We start from the raw sequence: 16,781 nt of genomic DNA on the forward strand, positions 1-16,781 counted from the left end.
CAGTGGTGGAGAATGAACTCTCAGTGGATCATCACGCATTAGTATGTGAAGGAGAGCTGGTAAGGCAGCTAAAACCATGAGCAAACAGTTAATTTTCTTGATAAAATTGAGATGACTGAAACCATGGTGATTTTTGAGTTGGAGGAGGTAGAGGTTACACAGAATTCTCACCCAACTTCAATCTTCTATCACCCCTTCTTTCACAGCCCCATCATCAGTAACACCACATTAGCATTATCTCAAGAACTCATCTTGGGATCAAAGAATTATGGAAGCAAATTGTACATTACCATTACTGAGTTGTAAAATGCCACCCCTCGACTTTTAACATCGTTTCCTTTCAGCAAATAGGAAAAAAAATCGTAAGACTTTCAAAAGTGTACTTGAGACCTTATCACCCCTTACTGTATTTTCTCCTAGCCATCAAGGAGACATTGACAAGGTTCTTTCTCAGTCAGGGTAAAATAATCCTTGGGACAGTGTAGCTCATTTTGTTCTCTTTCCATAGCTAATGAACAACCTTCTGATTTTTGTTGGATTTCATAGGTGCTTTGATATCATCAAGTTCATAATTTGGATATTTGGTACAAGTATTTCAGTCAATGAGAGCAAATAAACAGATAAATGGCTTACGTTTGGCTTATAAATTAATTTCTTATAAATACAGGTGACCTGTATCAGACCCTAAAGTCCCATCACCCATGAGAGCAATGGCAAATAATTTTTTTCTTGATTTTCTTTATTTTTTAGAGTAATCTCTATGTCCAACATGAGATCAAGAGTCGTGTATCTATTGACTGAGCCAGCCATGCACCCTCAACTTTTTCTTCTAATTGGAAGAGTAAGGACCACATGCTGGACCATAATTATGACACAGGATGCTCCTCCATCTTTGTGTATTTCCTGAGAGCCAGCCTACTTGTTCTTTTTTTGCTTTTGGTTTTAGGCCAAAGCAGGACAGGGGAATGTGAATAGGACGTGGTGTACATATGCTTGCACATTGCTGTTCCTCAGAAAGCCGCCAGGAGGGACAAAGCAGCAGCTAAGGAATATGGAACCAAGATTAAATAACTATGTCCCTATAATCCTGATATATTAAAGGCACTCCAGACAATAGGTTGAGTGTTTTCACTATTTACTAGGCATCAACTACAAGTGAAGCACAGTAATGGATACCAAGGAACTGAACATAAAGAGCATACATGACTGGGAGGTGGAGGGCAGGGAGTAACGCAATTAGGGAAACAGGTAATTACAATACTGAATGACACTGGCTACAATAGGGCTAAATGTGGAGTGCTAAAGGAGCACAAAGAGCAAGCTAATCTAGTTTTCAGGGATCAGAGAGAGGGAGACACAGGATACATTTAAAGATGCACTGAAGTTAGACAAAGAAAGGTTAGTAGGAGACTTCAAACTTCATCTCATCCATGCAAATGATCTTAGTTCCAAAAGAGTCATATTGAAGATTTTATGTTTCTGTCTGATAACAATTCCAATATTGGATATATATTTTTAAGCTGGTGAGCAAGCATAAAGGTCTCATTTTGTCAGGCCTTTTAACCTTGAGATGGGCTAAGTAATGAAGCATTAATGAATACTTTGTGCAGGAAGGTCTGGATGCCTGCTTCATGCCTGAAACAGAAAACAGTGACCTGACATCCAGATAAGCAGATACTGTTTTCTAGAAGAAATACTATCAAAGTACAACAATTCACTTCAATAGAAAGTATTTTTAGATGTGAATGTATTGGAAATAGAAGCTAAAAGGAGCAAGATAAGCATGAGGGAGTTTTAGCCTGTAGATAAAGTAGTTCAAAACCATTTGGAAGTATATCCTTCAATAAAAGAAGTTGATAAGTGATGAACATAAGGTGACTACTATTCTAAAGCTATTCAAGACAGATGTATGAACAATATTAGCTGACTTCCTACCATCTTCTGGGAACAGCACTGAACATTTTACACATAAATATATTAACTTGTTTAATCCTTATCACAACCCTATAAATAAATATTATTATTTTTTCTTTTCTAGAATTAAGGATATGGAGGCAAGAGAAATTAAATTACTTTGTCTTTTCCTCTCTGGTAATTTATATCGCCCTTTCCTATTTTATTGTTTTTCTCCTTAGTGTTTACCCCATTTAATATTTACCCTATTGTTATTTCCTCTACATTTTTAACATTTACCCTCTTGTGATTTCCTCTGACAAGAGCATAAGCTCTGTGAACACATGACCATATAAATCATCACAACAGAAAAAATTCCTTATAATTTTTTGCTTTAGGTTCAAGACTCCTTGAAAGCTGGCTGTCTTACAACTTTTAAAAAAATTTCTCATAGCACAAAGTATAGAACCTTACACATGCTGGAGTCAAAAATATTTTTTGAGTGAATGATGAGCATAATTAATCAGCAAGCATGTACTGAGTCCTTGTCATGCTTAGCACTGCACGTGTCACTGTCAGATTGCAAAGTACAGAATACCATCGATGTTCTCAAAGAACTTAACACCTAGGAACAGAAACAGGTAGATGCATGAGGAATACCCAGGTGCAAAATAAGGTCTCACATTTCATTATTTCCATTCTTCAACCTAATAATATCTGAAAATGCTTATTGACCACTCCTTCCAAGACACCCTAGTAGTTTGCTGCATTAAACTTTCACGGAAATGCCAGGACTGTTCACAGTTTCATGCCTATGCACGTGTTGTTCCCTGGACTTAAGATTTCTTTCTGTATTCTTTTTTTTTTTTCTTTTTAAGATTTTATTTATTTCAGAGAGAGAGAGAGAGAGAGAGAGGGAGAGAGACAGCACAAGTAGGCAGAGGGAGAGGGAGCAGAGCAGGGAGTCTGAAGTGGGGCTTCATCCCAGAACCCTGAGATCTGACCTGAGCCAAAGGCAGGCAGATGCTCAACCAACTGAGCCATCAGAGTGCCCCTTCCTTCTGCATTCTTAAAGCAACCTTTTGCTCTTTAAACTCTAGGGTTAACTCCTCCATAAAGTCCCATCTAGACTCCTGCTCAGAGTTACTTAGTCATTCCTCTCTCATTCTACAGTGCTATTTGCATGCCGACCACAATGTTTTATGCACACACATTCTTTGTTTCATATAGCTTTGTTTTTGAGGTTGCCAAACACATTACCAGGTACATGGTATGCAAACAATGTGCTTTGAGTTGAATTATTTGTTTTTCTCACCTTTCAAAATGCTAAAGAACTTTTTTACTCCCTTAAATATAATAATAACATAGTAAAGTTCTTGTAAGTAATATGTTAAAACCACCCAGTAATATACATAGGTGGCTAATTGTATGTGTGTATTCAACCAAAATCAAATGGAGGCTGAATAGAATCTACTTTTCTCTTATCCTATTTTCAGTATAATTTCTAAATTTGGGGACTGTCTGCAGTGCCTACAAGAGTGCTTGGCACACAGAGAATAACTTTTTGAGTTAATGAAATGAATGCTTGCATACAAACTAAATGCCATGGCATAAACTAAATGTACTATAGGAACTCAGAGATGAGGTAACAATAGAACAGTGAGCTAATGGTTAGGAAATGTGGAATCTGAAATTTTCTAGCTCTATATAATATTTTTATTAACATATAATATATTATTTGTTTCAGGGGTACAGGTCTGTGAATCATCAGTCTTACATAATTCACAGCACTCACCATAGCACATACCCTCCCCAATGTCCATAACCCAGCCATGCTATCCTTCCCATCCCTCTAGCAACCCTCAGTTTGTTTCCTGAGATTAAGAGTCTCTTATGGTTTGTCTCCCTCCTTGATCCCATTGTGTTTCATTTTTCCCTCCATTCCCCCCCATGAACCCCCGCCCTGCTTCTCAAATTCCTCATATCAGAGAGATCATAAAATAATTGTCTTCCTCTGATTGACTTATTTCACTTAGCCTAATACCCTCTAGTTCCATCCATGTTGTTGCAAATGGTAAGATTTCATGGTTATTTTTTTTAAATTTATTTTTAAATTTTATTTTTTATAAACATATAATATATTTTCCCCCCAGGGGTACAGGTCTGTGAATCGCCAGGTTTACACACTTCACAGCACTCACCATAGCACATACCCTCCCCAATGTCCATAACCCCACCCCCCCAACCCCACTCCCCCCAGCAACCCTCAGTTTGTTTTGTGAGATTAAGAGTCACTTATGGTTTATCTCCCTCCCAATCCCATCTAGCTTCATTTACTCTTCTCCTGCCCCCTTAACCCCCCATGTTGCATCTCCTCTCCCTCATATCAGGGAGATCATATGATAGTTGTCTTTCTCCGACTGACTTATTTCGCTAAGCATGATACCCTCTAGTTCCATCCACGTCGTCGCAAATGGCAAGATTTCATTTCTTTTGATGGCTGCATAGTATTCCATTGTGTATATATACCACCTCTTCTTTATCCATTCGTCTGTTGATGGACATCTAGGTTCTTTCCATAGTTTGGCTATTGTAGACATTGCTGCTATAAACATTCGGGTGCACGTGCCCCTTCGGATCACTACGTTTGTATCTTTAGGGTAAATACCCAGCAGTGCAATTGCTGGGTCATAGAGTAGTTCTATTCTCAACATTCTGAGGAACCTCATGCTGTTTTCCAGAGTGGTTGCACCAGCTTGCATTCCCACCAACAGTGTAGGAGGTTTCCCCTTTCTCCACATCCTCACCAGCATCTGTCATTTCCTGACGTGTTAATTTTAGCCATTCTGACTGGTGTGAGGCGGTATCTCATTGTGGTTTTGATTTGTATTTCCAAGATGCCGAGGGATGTGGAGCACTTTTTCATGTGTCTGTTGGCCATCTGGATGTCTTCTTTGCAGAAATGTCTGTTCATGTCTTCTGCCCATTTCTTGATGGGATTCTTTGTTCTTTGGGTGTTGAGTTTGCTAAGTTTTTTATAGATTCTGGACACTAGCCCTTTATCTGATATGTCGTTTGCAAATATCTTCTCCCATTCTGTCAGTTGTCTTTTGGTTTTGTTAACAGTTTCCTTTGCTGTGCAAAAGCTTTTGATCTTGATAAAATCCCAATAGTTCATTTTTTCCCTTGCTTCCCTTGCCTTTGGCGATGTTCCTAGGAAGATGTTGCTGCGGCTGAGGTCGAAGAGGTTGCTGCCTGTGTTCTCCTCAAGGATTTTGATGGATTCCTTTCTCACATTGAGGTCCTTCATCCATTTTGAGTCTATTTTCATGTGTGGTGTAAGGAAATGGTCCAATTTCATTTTTCTGCATGTGGCTGTCCAATTTTCCCAACACCATTTGTTGAAGAGGCTGTCTTTTTTCCATTGGACCTTCTTTCCTGCTTTGTTGAAGATGAGTTGACCATAGAGTTGAGGGTCTATTTCTGGGCTCTCTATTCTGTTCCATTGATCTATGTGTCTGCTTTTGTGCCAGTACCATGCTGTCTTGATGATGACAGCTTTGTAATAGAGCTTGAAGTCCGGAATTGTGATGCCACCGACTTTGGCTTTCTTTTTCAATATTCCTTTGGCTATTCGAGGTCTTTTCTGGTTCCATATAAATTTTAGGATTATTTGTTCCATTTCTTTGAAAAAAATGGATGGTACTTTGATAGGAATTGCATTAGATGTGTAGATTGCTTTAGGTAGTAGCATAGACATTTTCACTATATTTATTCTTCCAATCCAGGAGCATGGAACATTTTTCCATTTCTTTGTGTCTTCCTCAATTTCTTTCATGAGTACTTTATAGTTTTCTGTGTATAGATTCTTAGTCTCTTTGGTTAGGTTTATTCCTAGGTATCTTATAGTTTTGGGTGCAATTGTAAATGGGATGGACTCCTTAATTTCTCTTTCTTCTGTCTTGTTGTTGGTGTAGAGAAATGCGACTGATTTCTGTGCATTGATTTTATATCCTGACACTTTACTGAATTCCTGTACAAGCTGTAGCAGTTTTGGAGTGGAGTCTTTCAGGTTTTCCACATATAGTATCATATCATCTGCGAAGAGTGATAGTTTGACTTCTTCTTTGCCAATTTGGATGCCTTTAATTTCTTTTTGTTGTCTGATTGCTGAGGCTAGGACTTCTAGTACTATGTTAAATAGCAGTGGTGATAACGGACATCCCTGCCGTGTTCCTGACCTTAGAGGAAAGCTTTCAGTTTTTCTCCATTGAGAATGATATTTGCGATGGGTTTTTCATAGATGGCTTTGATAATATTGAGGTATGTGCCCTCTATCCCTACACTTTGGAGAGTTTTGATCAGGAAGGGATGCTGTACTTTGTCAAATGCTTTTTCAGCATCTATTGAGAGTATCATATGGTTCTTGTTCTTTCTTTTATTAATGTGTTGTATCACATTGATTGATTTGCGGATGTTGAACCAACCTTGCAGCCCTGGAATAAATCCCACTTGGTCGTGGTGAATAATCCTTTTAATGTACTGTTGAATCCTATTGGCTAGTATTTTGGTGAGAATTTTTGCATCTGTGTTCATCAAGATGATGAACTACAATCTGTAGTTCTCTTTTTTGATGGGATCCTTGTCTGGTTTTGGGATCAAGGTGATGCTGGCCTCATAAAATGAGTTTGGAAGTTTTCCTTCCATTTCTATTTTTTGGAACAGTTTCAGGAGAATAGGAATTAGTTCTCCTTTAAATGTTTGGTAGAATTCCCCCAGGAAGCCATCTGGCCCTGGGCTTTTGTTTGTTTGGAGATTTTTGATGACTGTTTCAATCTCCTTACTGGTTATGGGTCTGTTCAGGCTTTCTATTTCTTCCTGGTTCAGTTGTGGTAGTTTATATGTCTCTAGGAATGCACCCATTTCTTCCAGATTGTCAAATTTGTTGGCATAGAATTGCTCATAATATGTTCTTATAATTGTCTGTATTTCTTTGGTGTTAGTTGTGATCTCTCCTCTTTCATTCATGATTTTATTTATTTGGGTCCTTTCTCTTTCTTTTTGATAAGTCTGGCCAGGGGTTTATCAATCTTATTAATTCTTTCAAAGAACCAGTTCCTAGTTTCGTTGATTTGTTCTATTGTTTTTTTGGTTTCTATTTCATTGATATCTGCTCTAATCTTTATGATTTCTCTTCTCCTGCTGGGTTTAGGGTTTCTTTCTTGTTCTTTCTCCAGCTCCTTTAGGTGTAGGGTTAGGTTGTGTACCTGAGACCTTTCTTGTTCTTGAGAAAGGCTTGTACCGCTATATATTTTCCTCTCAGGACTGCCCTTGTTGTGTCCCACAGATTTTGAACTGCTGTATTTTCATTATCATTTGTTTCCATGAATTTTTTCAATTCTTCTTTAATTTCCTGGTTGACCCATTCATTCTTTAGAAGGATGCTGTTTAGTCTCTCATGGTGTTTTTTGATAGCTGCATAGTATTACATCATATGTGTGTGTGTGTGCGCGCATGTGTGTGAGCGTGTGTGTGTGTATACAACATCTTTATCCTTTCATTTGTTGATGGACATCTAGGTTCTTTCCATAGTTTGGCTATTGTGGATATTGCTGCTATAAACATCTGGGTGCACATGTCCCTTCACATCACTACATTTGTATCTTTAGGGTAAGTACCCAGTAGTGCAATTGTTGGGTTGTAGGGGTAGCTCTATTTTCAACTTTTTGAGGAACCTCCATATTGTTTTCCAGAGTGGCTGCACTGGTTTCTAGCTCTATATAACTTAACCTTAATTTTTCAATTTGTAAAATTAATGACTTGGACTAGATCAGTATTTTTCTTTTTCTTTTTTTTTTTAAAGATTTTATTTATTTATTTTACAGAGATCACAAGTAGTCAGTGAGGCAGACAGAGGTGGGGGGGAAGCAGGCTCCTTGCTGAGCAGAGAGCCCGATGAGGGGCTCAATCCCAGGACCCTGAGATCATGACCTGAGCCGAAGGCACAGGCTTAACCACTGAGCCACCCAGGTGCCCCAGATCAGTATTTTTCAAATTATTTTAGGTGTAGGTCTCTTTTATCTAATGAAATCTAAATGGAATCTGTAATATATAAAACAGAAAAAATAGACTTACTGGTAATAATTATTCATTGTGTAAGACCAAATCATAACACTACTTATTAAAATCCATCAATAAAAATAAGGCACTATTTTGAGTAGTAAAAAGTATGAAGTCAAGACATATGGGTGAGAGTTGCAATTTTAAATAATCTTCAAAAGCGTCATTTATGTATTTGTTTTGGCTTTCTAATATGGAAACAATTCTGGTTACCACAGAAAAGCTATTGCCAAAGGCAACTTTTTTTTTTTTTTTTAAATAGTGAATTTGGCTTTAGCAATATAAAGATCTCTGCAATTAAAATGGTTCTAGAAGCTGGTGAGAGTCAAGATGGTGGAGGAGTAGCGGACTGAGAAGACATCTGGTCGCAGCAGTTCAGCTAGTTATCAAACAATTCCGAACACCTACAAACCCAACAGAGATTGAAGAGAAGAAGAGCAGCAATTCTAGAAACAGAATATTGACCACTTTCTGAAAGGCAGGACGTGCAGAGAAGTGAATCCAAAGCAATGGGAATATAGACCGCGGGGGGAGGGGTCGGCTTCCAGCAAGCGGTGGAGCAACAGACTACAAAATCGGAACTTTAATGTCTGCTCCACTGAGCGATATCACTCCGGAGGCTAAGCGGGGGTGGAACCCTCATGGGGACAGTATAGTCTCAGGTCCCGCATGGTCACAGAAGGATCGGGGGTGTCTGAGTGTGGCAGAGATCGCAGGTATCAGAGTGGGGAAGCCAACTACAGAGACTGAGCCGAGGAGTGAACTCTCAGCTTGGGGTTACTTTGAACTGTGATCCACGGCAGAGTCAGACCACTGCTCTTTGAGCAGGGACCCCACAAGTGGCAGATCTGGGGAGACCCCCCTTTCTCCACTGGAAGAGCAGTGCGGCAGGAAATCTGCTGGGTTTGGAGACTTCAAAAGCAGCTGTGTGCCAGAGGCAGAAACGCTCAGTCATAGGCTGGGTGAGCTTGGAGCACGGCCAGAGACCAGGGAGATGGGAGTGACTGACCGCTTTTCTCCGAGGTCGCACAGAGGAGTGGGGCCCCAAGCTCTCGGCTCCTCAGGGCCAGAAAGTGGGAGGCTGCCATTTTCATTTCCATCCTCCATAGCTCTATGGAAAGCATTCAGGGAACAAAAGCTCCTGAGAGTGAACCCATGCAGATTACTTAGCCTGGCCCCTGGCAAGAGTGGCACAATTCTGCCTCGGGCAAAGACATTTGAAAATCACTACACTAGGTCCCTCTTCCAGAAGATCAGCAAGAATATTCAGCCAAGACCAAGTTCACTGATCAAGGAGAACAGCAGAATTCCAGAGGAGGGGAAAGCAAAGCATGGAATTCATGGCTTTCTCCCCATGATTCTTTAGTCTTGCAAGGTTAATTAAATTTCTTTAATTTTATTTTTTTCTTATTCTAGTTTTTTAAGCTTTTCCTCATTCCTCTTTTAATGTTTTTTTTTTTAAACTAGTTTATCTTAACAATACCTTCCTAAAAAAAATCTTTTAAACCTTCATTAGTATAGTCATATTTTATCCTTCATTGTATCAAACTTAATTTTTTTATACATATAGGGTTTTTTCTTCTAAAAAATTTTGGGATACAATTTCTTCTAATAGAGCAAAATATACCCTAAATCAAGCACAGGGCTTTGTTCCAGTCTCCAGCCTGAGCAAATTCTCTCCACTTTCTTTTTCTTTCATTTTCCAACCTACTTATCTTATCAATTCCTTTTTTAGAAATTTAAAAAAATTCTCATCTTTATAGTTATATTTCATCTCTTCATTGTGTTTACCCTTATTTTTGTATATACCCTTATTTTTGTATATATATAAGTTTTTCTTTCTTTAAAATTTTGGGAGGTAGTTTCTTGTAAGAGACCAAAATACACCCAAAATCAAGTGGGTGGGTGGGTGGCTCTGTTCTATTCACCAGTCTAATATGTGTGTGTATGTGTGTGTGTGTTATTTTAAATTGGTTTTAATTTTTTTTAACCCCCTTTCTTCTCCCCCCAGTTTGGGGATCTCTTGTGATTTGGTTAGCATACATTTTTCTGGGGTCTTTGCTAGCCTTATAGTATTTTATTCTTTCATTCATATATTCTTATCTGGGTAAAATGACAGGGCACTCAAACTCACCCCCCCCCCCAAAAAAAAAAAAGAACAAGAGTCAGTACTGAAGGCTAGGGACCTAATCAATATGGACATTGGTAGTGTGTCTGATCTAGAGTTCAGAATGACGATTCTCAAGGTGCTAGCTGGGCTCGAAAAATGCATGGAAGATATTAGAGAAACCCTGTGTGGAAAAATAAAATCCCTTTCTGGAGAAATAAAAGGACTAAAATCTAACCAAGATGAAATCAAAAGAGGTATTAATGAGGTGCAATCAAGAATGGAGGCTCTTACTGCAAAGATAAATGAAGCAGAAGAGAGAATTAGTGATATAGAAGACCAAATGATGGAGAATAAAGCAGCTGAGCAAAAGAGAGACAAACAACTACTGGACCATGAGGGAAGAATTCGAGAGATAAGTGATACCAGAAAATGAAATAATATTAGAATAATTGCGATTCCAGAAGAAGAATGGGGGGAGGTAGAAGGTATATTGGAGTTGAATTACAGTAGAGAATTTCCCTAATATGGCAAAGGGAACAAGCATCAAAGTCCAGGAGGCACAGAGAACCACCTCAAAATCAATAAAAATAGGTTCACACCCTATCATCTAATAGTAAAACTTACCAGTCTTAGTGACAAAGAGAAAATCCTGAAGCAGCTCGGGACTAGAAGTCCATAACATACAATGGTAAAATTATTAGATCGACAGCAGACTTATCCACAGAGACCTGGCAAGCCAGAAAGAACTGGCATGATATATTAATAGGACTAAGTGATTAAAATATGCAGGCAAGAATACTATATCCAGCTAGGCTATCATTGAAAATAGAAGGAGAGATAAAAAGCTTCCAGGACAAACAAAAACTAAAAGAATTCATAAACACCAAACCAGCTCCACAGGAAATATTGAAAGTGGTCCTCTAAACAAAGAGAGAGCCTAAAAGTAGCAGACCAGAAAGGAACAGAGACAATATACAGTAACAGTCACCTTACAGGCAATACAATGGCACTAAATTCATATCTTTCAATAGTTACCCTGAATGTAAATGGGCTAAATGCCTCAATCAAAAGACACAGGGTATCAGAATGGATAAAAAACCAAAACCCATCAATATGCTATCTACAAGAAACTCATTTTAGACCCAAAGACACCTCCAGATGTAAAGTGAGGGGGTGGAAAACAACTTACCATGCTAATGGACATCAGAAGAAGAAAGCTGGGGTGGCAATCCTTATATCAGATCAACTAGATTTTAAGCCAAAGATTATAATAAGAGATGAGGAAGGACACTATATCATACTCAAAGGGTCTGTCCAACAAGAAGATCTAATAATTTTAAATATCTATGCCCCTAAAATGGGAGCAGTCAACTATATAAACCAATTAATAACAAAATCAAGGAAACACGTTGACACTAATAGAATAATAGTAGGGCAATTTAATACGCCCCTCACTGAAATGGACAGATCATCTAAGCAAAAGATCAACAAGGAAATAAAGGCCTTAAATGACACACTGGACCAGATGGACATCAGAGATATACTGAGAACATTCCATCCCAAAACAGCAGAACACACATTCTTCTCTAGTGCATGTGGAACATTCTCCAGAATAGATCACATCCTGGGTAACAAATCAGGTCTCAACTGGTACCAAAAGATTGGGATCATTCCCTGCATATTTTCAGACCACAATGCTCTGAAGCTAGAACTCAATCACAAGAGGAAAACTGGAAAGAACTCAAATACATGGAGGCTAAAGGGCATCCTACTAAAGAATGAATGGTTCAACCAGGACATTAATGAAGAATTGAAAAAATTCATGGAAACAAATGAAAATGAAAACACAACTGTTCAAAATCTGTGGGACACAGCAAAGGCAGTCCTGAGAGGAAAGTATATAGCGATATAAGCCTTTCTCAAGAAACAAGAAAGGTCTGAAGTACACAACCTCACCCTACACCTAAAGGAGCCGGAGAAAGAACAGCAAAGAAAGCCTAAACCCAGCAGGAGAAGAGAAATAATAAAGATCAAGCAGAAATCAATGAAACAGAAACAAAAACCAAAACAACAACAAAAACACAACCAGTAGAACAAATCAATGAAACTAGAAGCTGGTTCATTGAAAGAATTAATAAGATTGATAAACCCCTGGCCAGATTTACCAAAAAGAAAAGAGAAAGGACCCAAATTAATAAAATCATGAATGAAAGAGGGAAGATCACAACCAAAAGCAAAGAAATACAATTATAAGAACATATCATGAGGAACTATAAGCCAGCAAATTTGACAATCTGGAAGAAATGGATGCATTCCTAGAGATGTATAAACTACCAAAACTGAACCAAGGAAAAACAGAAAACCTGAACAGACCTATAACAAGTAAGGAGATTCAAGGAGTCATCAAAAATCTCTCAACGAACAAGAGCCCAGGGCCAAACAGCTTCCCAGGGGAATACTACCAAACATTTAAAGAGAATTAATACATATTCTTCTGAAACTGTTCCAAAAAATAGAAAAGGAAGGAAAACTTCCAAACTCATTTTATGAAGCCAGCATCACCTTGATCCCAAAACCAGACAAAGACACCATCAAAAAAGAATTACAGACCAATATCCTTGATGAACACAGATGCGAAAATTCTCACCAAAATACTAGCCAATAGGATTCAACAGTACATTAAAAGGATTATTCACCACGACCAAGTCGGATTTATTCCAGGGCTGCAAGGTTGGTTCAACAACTGCAAATCCATTAATCTGATAGAATACATTAATAAAAGAAAGAACAAGAACCATATGATACTCTCAATAGATGCTGAAAAGGCATTTGACAAAGTACAGCATCCTTTCTTGATCAAAACTCTTCAAAGTGTAGGGATAGAGCACATACCTCAATATCATCAAAGCCATCTATGAAAAACCCACTTCAAATATCATTCTCAATGGAGAAAAACTGAGAGCTTTTCCACGAAGGTCAGGAACACGACAGGGATGTCCATTATCACCACTACTATTCAACATAATACCAGAAATCCTTGCCTCAGCAATCAGACAACAAAAAGAAATTAAAGGCATCCAAATCGGCAAAGAAGTCAAACGATCACACAGATGATATGATACTATATGTGGAAAACCCAAAAGACTCCACTCCAAATCTGCTAGAACTTGTACAGGAAGTCAGTAAAGTATCAGGATATAAAATCAATGAAAATAAGTCAGTTGCATTTGTATACACCAACAACAAGAGAGAAGAAAGAGAAATTAAGGAGTCGATCCCATTTACAATTGCGCCCAAAAGCATAAGATACCTAGGAATAAACCTAACCAAAGAGGCAAAGAATCTGTACTCAGAAAACTATAAAGTACTCATGAAAGAACCTGAGGAAGACACAAAGAAATGGAAAAATGTTCCATGCTTATGGATTGGAAGAACAAATATTGTGAAAATGTTTTTGCTACCTAAAGCAATCTGCATGTTTACTGCAATCCCTATCAAAACACCATCAATTTTTTTCAAAGAAATGGAACAAATAATCCTAAAATTTATATGGAACCAGAAAAGACCCTGAATAGCCAGAGGAATGTTGAAAAAGAAAGCCAACATTGGTGGAATCACAATTCCCGATTTCAAGCTCTATTACAAAGCTGTCCTCATCAAGGCAGTATGGTATTGGCATAAAGACAGACACATAGATCAATGGAACAGAATAGAGAGCCCAGAAATAGACCCTCAGCTCTATGGTCAACTGATCTTTGACAAAGCAGGAAAGAATATCCAATGGAAAATAGACAGTATCTTCAACAAATAGTGTTTGGAATTTGGACAGCCACATGCAGAAAAATGAAACTGGACCATTTCCTTACACCACACACGAAAACAGACTCAAAATGGGTGAAAGACCTCAATAGAAGACAGGAATCCATCAAAATCCTTGAGGACAACACAGACAGCAACCTCTTCGACCTCAGCCGCAGCAACTTCTTCCTAGAAACATCGCCAAAGGCAAGGGAAGCAAGGGAAAAAATGAACCATTGGGACTTCATCAAGATCAAAAGCTTTTGCATGGCAAAGGAAACAGTCAACAAAACCAAAAAACAACCGACAGAATGGGAGATGATATTCACAAATGCCATATCAGATAAAGGGCTAATATCCAAAATCTATAAAGAACTTAGCAAACTCAACACCCAAAGAACAAAGAATCCAATCAAGAAATGGGCAGAGGACATGAACAGACATTTCTGCAAAGAAGACATCCAGATGGCCAACAGACATGAAAAAGTGCTCCACATCCCTCGGCATCATGGAAATACAAATCAAAACCACAATGAGATACCGCCTCACACCAGTCAGAATGGCTAAAATTAACAAGTCAGGAAATGACAGATGCCGGTGAGGATGCCGAGAAAGGGGAACCCTCCTAAACTGTTGGTGGGAATGCAAGCTGATGCAGCCATTTTGGAAAACAGCATGGAGGTTCCTCAAAATGTTGAAAATAGAGCTATCCTATGACCCAGCAATCACATTAGTGGGTATTTACCCTAAAGATACAAATCCAGTGATCCGAAGGGGCACGTGTACCAAATGTTTATAGCAGCAACATCCACAATGTCCACAATAGCCAAACTATGGAAAGAACCTAGATGTCCATGAACAGATGAATGGATAAAGAAGATGTGGTATATCTATATACAATGGAATACCATGCAGCCATCAAAAGAAATGAAATCTTGCCATTTGCAATGACGTGGATGGAACTAGAGGGTATTATGGTGAGTGAAATAAGTCAATCAGAGAAAGACAATTATCATATGCTCTCCCTGATATGAGGAAACTGAGAGGCAAAGTTGGGGGTTTGGAGGGTAGGGTAGGGAAAAATGAAACAAGATGGGATTGGAGGGAGACAAACCATACGAGACTCTTAATCTCACAAAACAAACTGAGGGTTGCTGTGGAGAGGGGGATATAGAGAGGGTGGTTGGATTATGGACATTGGGAAGGTATGTGCTATGGTGAGTGCTGTGAAGTGTGTAAGCCTGATGATTCACAGACCCATACCTCTGGGGCAAATAATACATTATATGTTAATGAAAAAAAAATAACATGGTCTAGAAGCTTGAAGGAAGGAATAGTAAATAAAATCTTGTTTCCAAGACTTCTGAATGAGTGTGTCTAATCATTACTCATGTTTGTGGGCATAAGTGTGAATTATGGGCAAGAAACACTCAAAACTAAAATTAAGCAAGGAAACTTCCTTTAATACAATATTATCATGTTAATTTGCCATTGCAAAACAGTTATGGAGTGATACATGTCTGTATTTATTCAATGAGGCATACATGCTGCAGCAATGCTCTTGCTTATATAACCTGATTTGGATATATCATAATGAACTCAAGATTTTAAAAAGCCCAGCTAAAAAGCTTAAAAATATAAATGCATACTCATAAGAAGTTCAAATATGTGTATGAATACTGGTAGCAAAGCTTTAGTCAGCAGTCCATAAAAATATAAACTAGTAGAGTGGTTTACTTTTGTTTCATGATGTGTTTATATGTTTTTTTCATGATGTGTTTACAACTTGGTATAACACACTTTGAAAGCACATGTTACTTTTATTATAGTGTTAATATATTTTTAAAATTCAAATTTGTGTCCAACATTTAGAAGACCTTGAATAATCTCTTCTGAGCTGGATGTTCTTCTGATCATTCAATTCTATCATTTCTACCTTAGCTAGAAAAGCGAGGGAGACTTCATAAAGATGACTTCAATTTTTTCAACTCAATCTCATATATGTTTACTGAGATAAGATACTCATAGAACAGGAAAAAGCCTGATTAGATTGAAGTGAATTGTGTTAGAAAGTATCATGAATGTAGCTTTAAAAAATACGCCCATCTTCTTTTTATAGGGTGAATCTCTATGTACATAAGCTCAAAAAAGTTTTGGTATCGTAAATCCATGACATTCTAACATAAGCATTCCTGGTCTATAGGTATCTTAACTTATAAATGCAATCTCATTCCTATGTAGTCATTTGCTGATAATGACATCTGTCAGATGGAGAATAACTTGTCAGTGATTTTGCCACTATTTACTTGAGGAACATATTCTAATTTGAACTACAGAAGAAACTCTCATAACTGACCTTCACTTAAAAAAATCAATTAATCAAAATAGCATTTCTATTTGAAAACAGACAAATGTTTATCTCTGCTCTTAACATTTGAGTTGTATGCTTTCCAATATTAGTTGTGTTGTTTCCAAAGCTGTCTAAGTCAATAACACTTGCTGGTGTAACTTAGGAATTTATTAAAATATGTTGTAAACTAATGAAATGTAAGTATAAAAAGAGAATGACTGTTTCTGTGAAAATTAAGTTGAAAGCATAATGTTTAATACAGCCTCCTAAAAATGAGGTCAGATAGAATGGGAGAGTGGAGAATCTTGGGGGGGGGGGACCCTAAAAATCTTGAATAATTCTGTAGTCAGATTACCTTCCAAGTGTCTTTGCATTCTTGTTCCTCTCCAAAGTTAAAAAAACAGAAACAAAACCAAACCACATTAGTATAAAGACACTGCTGTACTCCAACAAGTAAACTCATAGGAAAGCTTTTGATCTAAAAAGATTACTGACTACTCTTAACTACAG

At 37.9% G+C, this 16,781-nt stretch overlaps 1 protein-coding gene across 5 annotated transcripts in view; it reads right to left on the minus strand.

Annotated features, from left to right (window-relative positions):
- MBD5 (methyl-CpG binding domain protein 5) overlaps positions 1–16,781 on the minus strand; it is a 178,788-nt gene that overhangs the window by 72,207 nt on the left and 89,800 nt on the right. The window lies entirely within an intron of this gene.

Source organism: Lontra canadensis, unplaced genomic scaffold, assembly GCF_010015895.1.
Source record: "Lontra canadensis isolate GAN:19392208 unplaced genomic scaffold, GSC_riverotter_1.0 scaffold11, whole genome shotgun sequence".
Classification (NCBI taxonomy): domain Eukaryota; kingdom Metazoa; phylum Chordata; class Mammalia; order Carnivora; family Mustelidae; genus Lontra; species Lontra canadensis.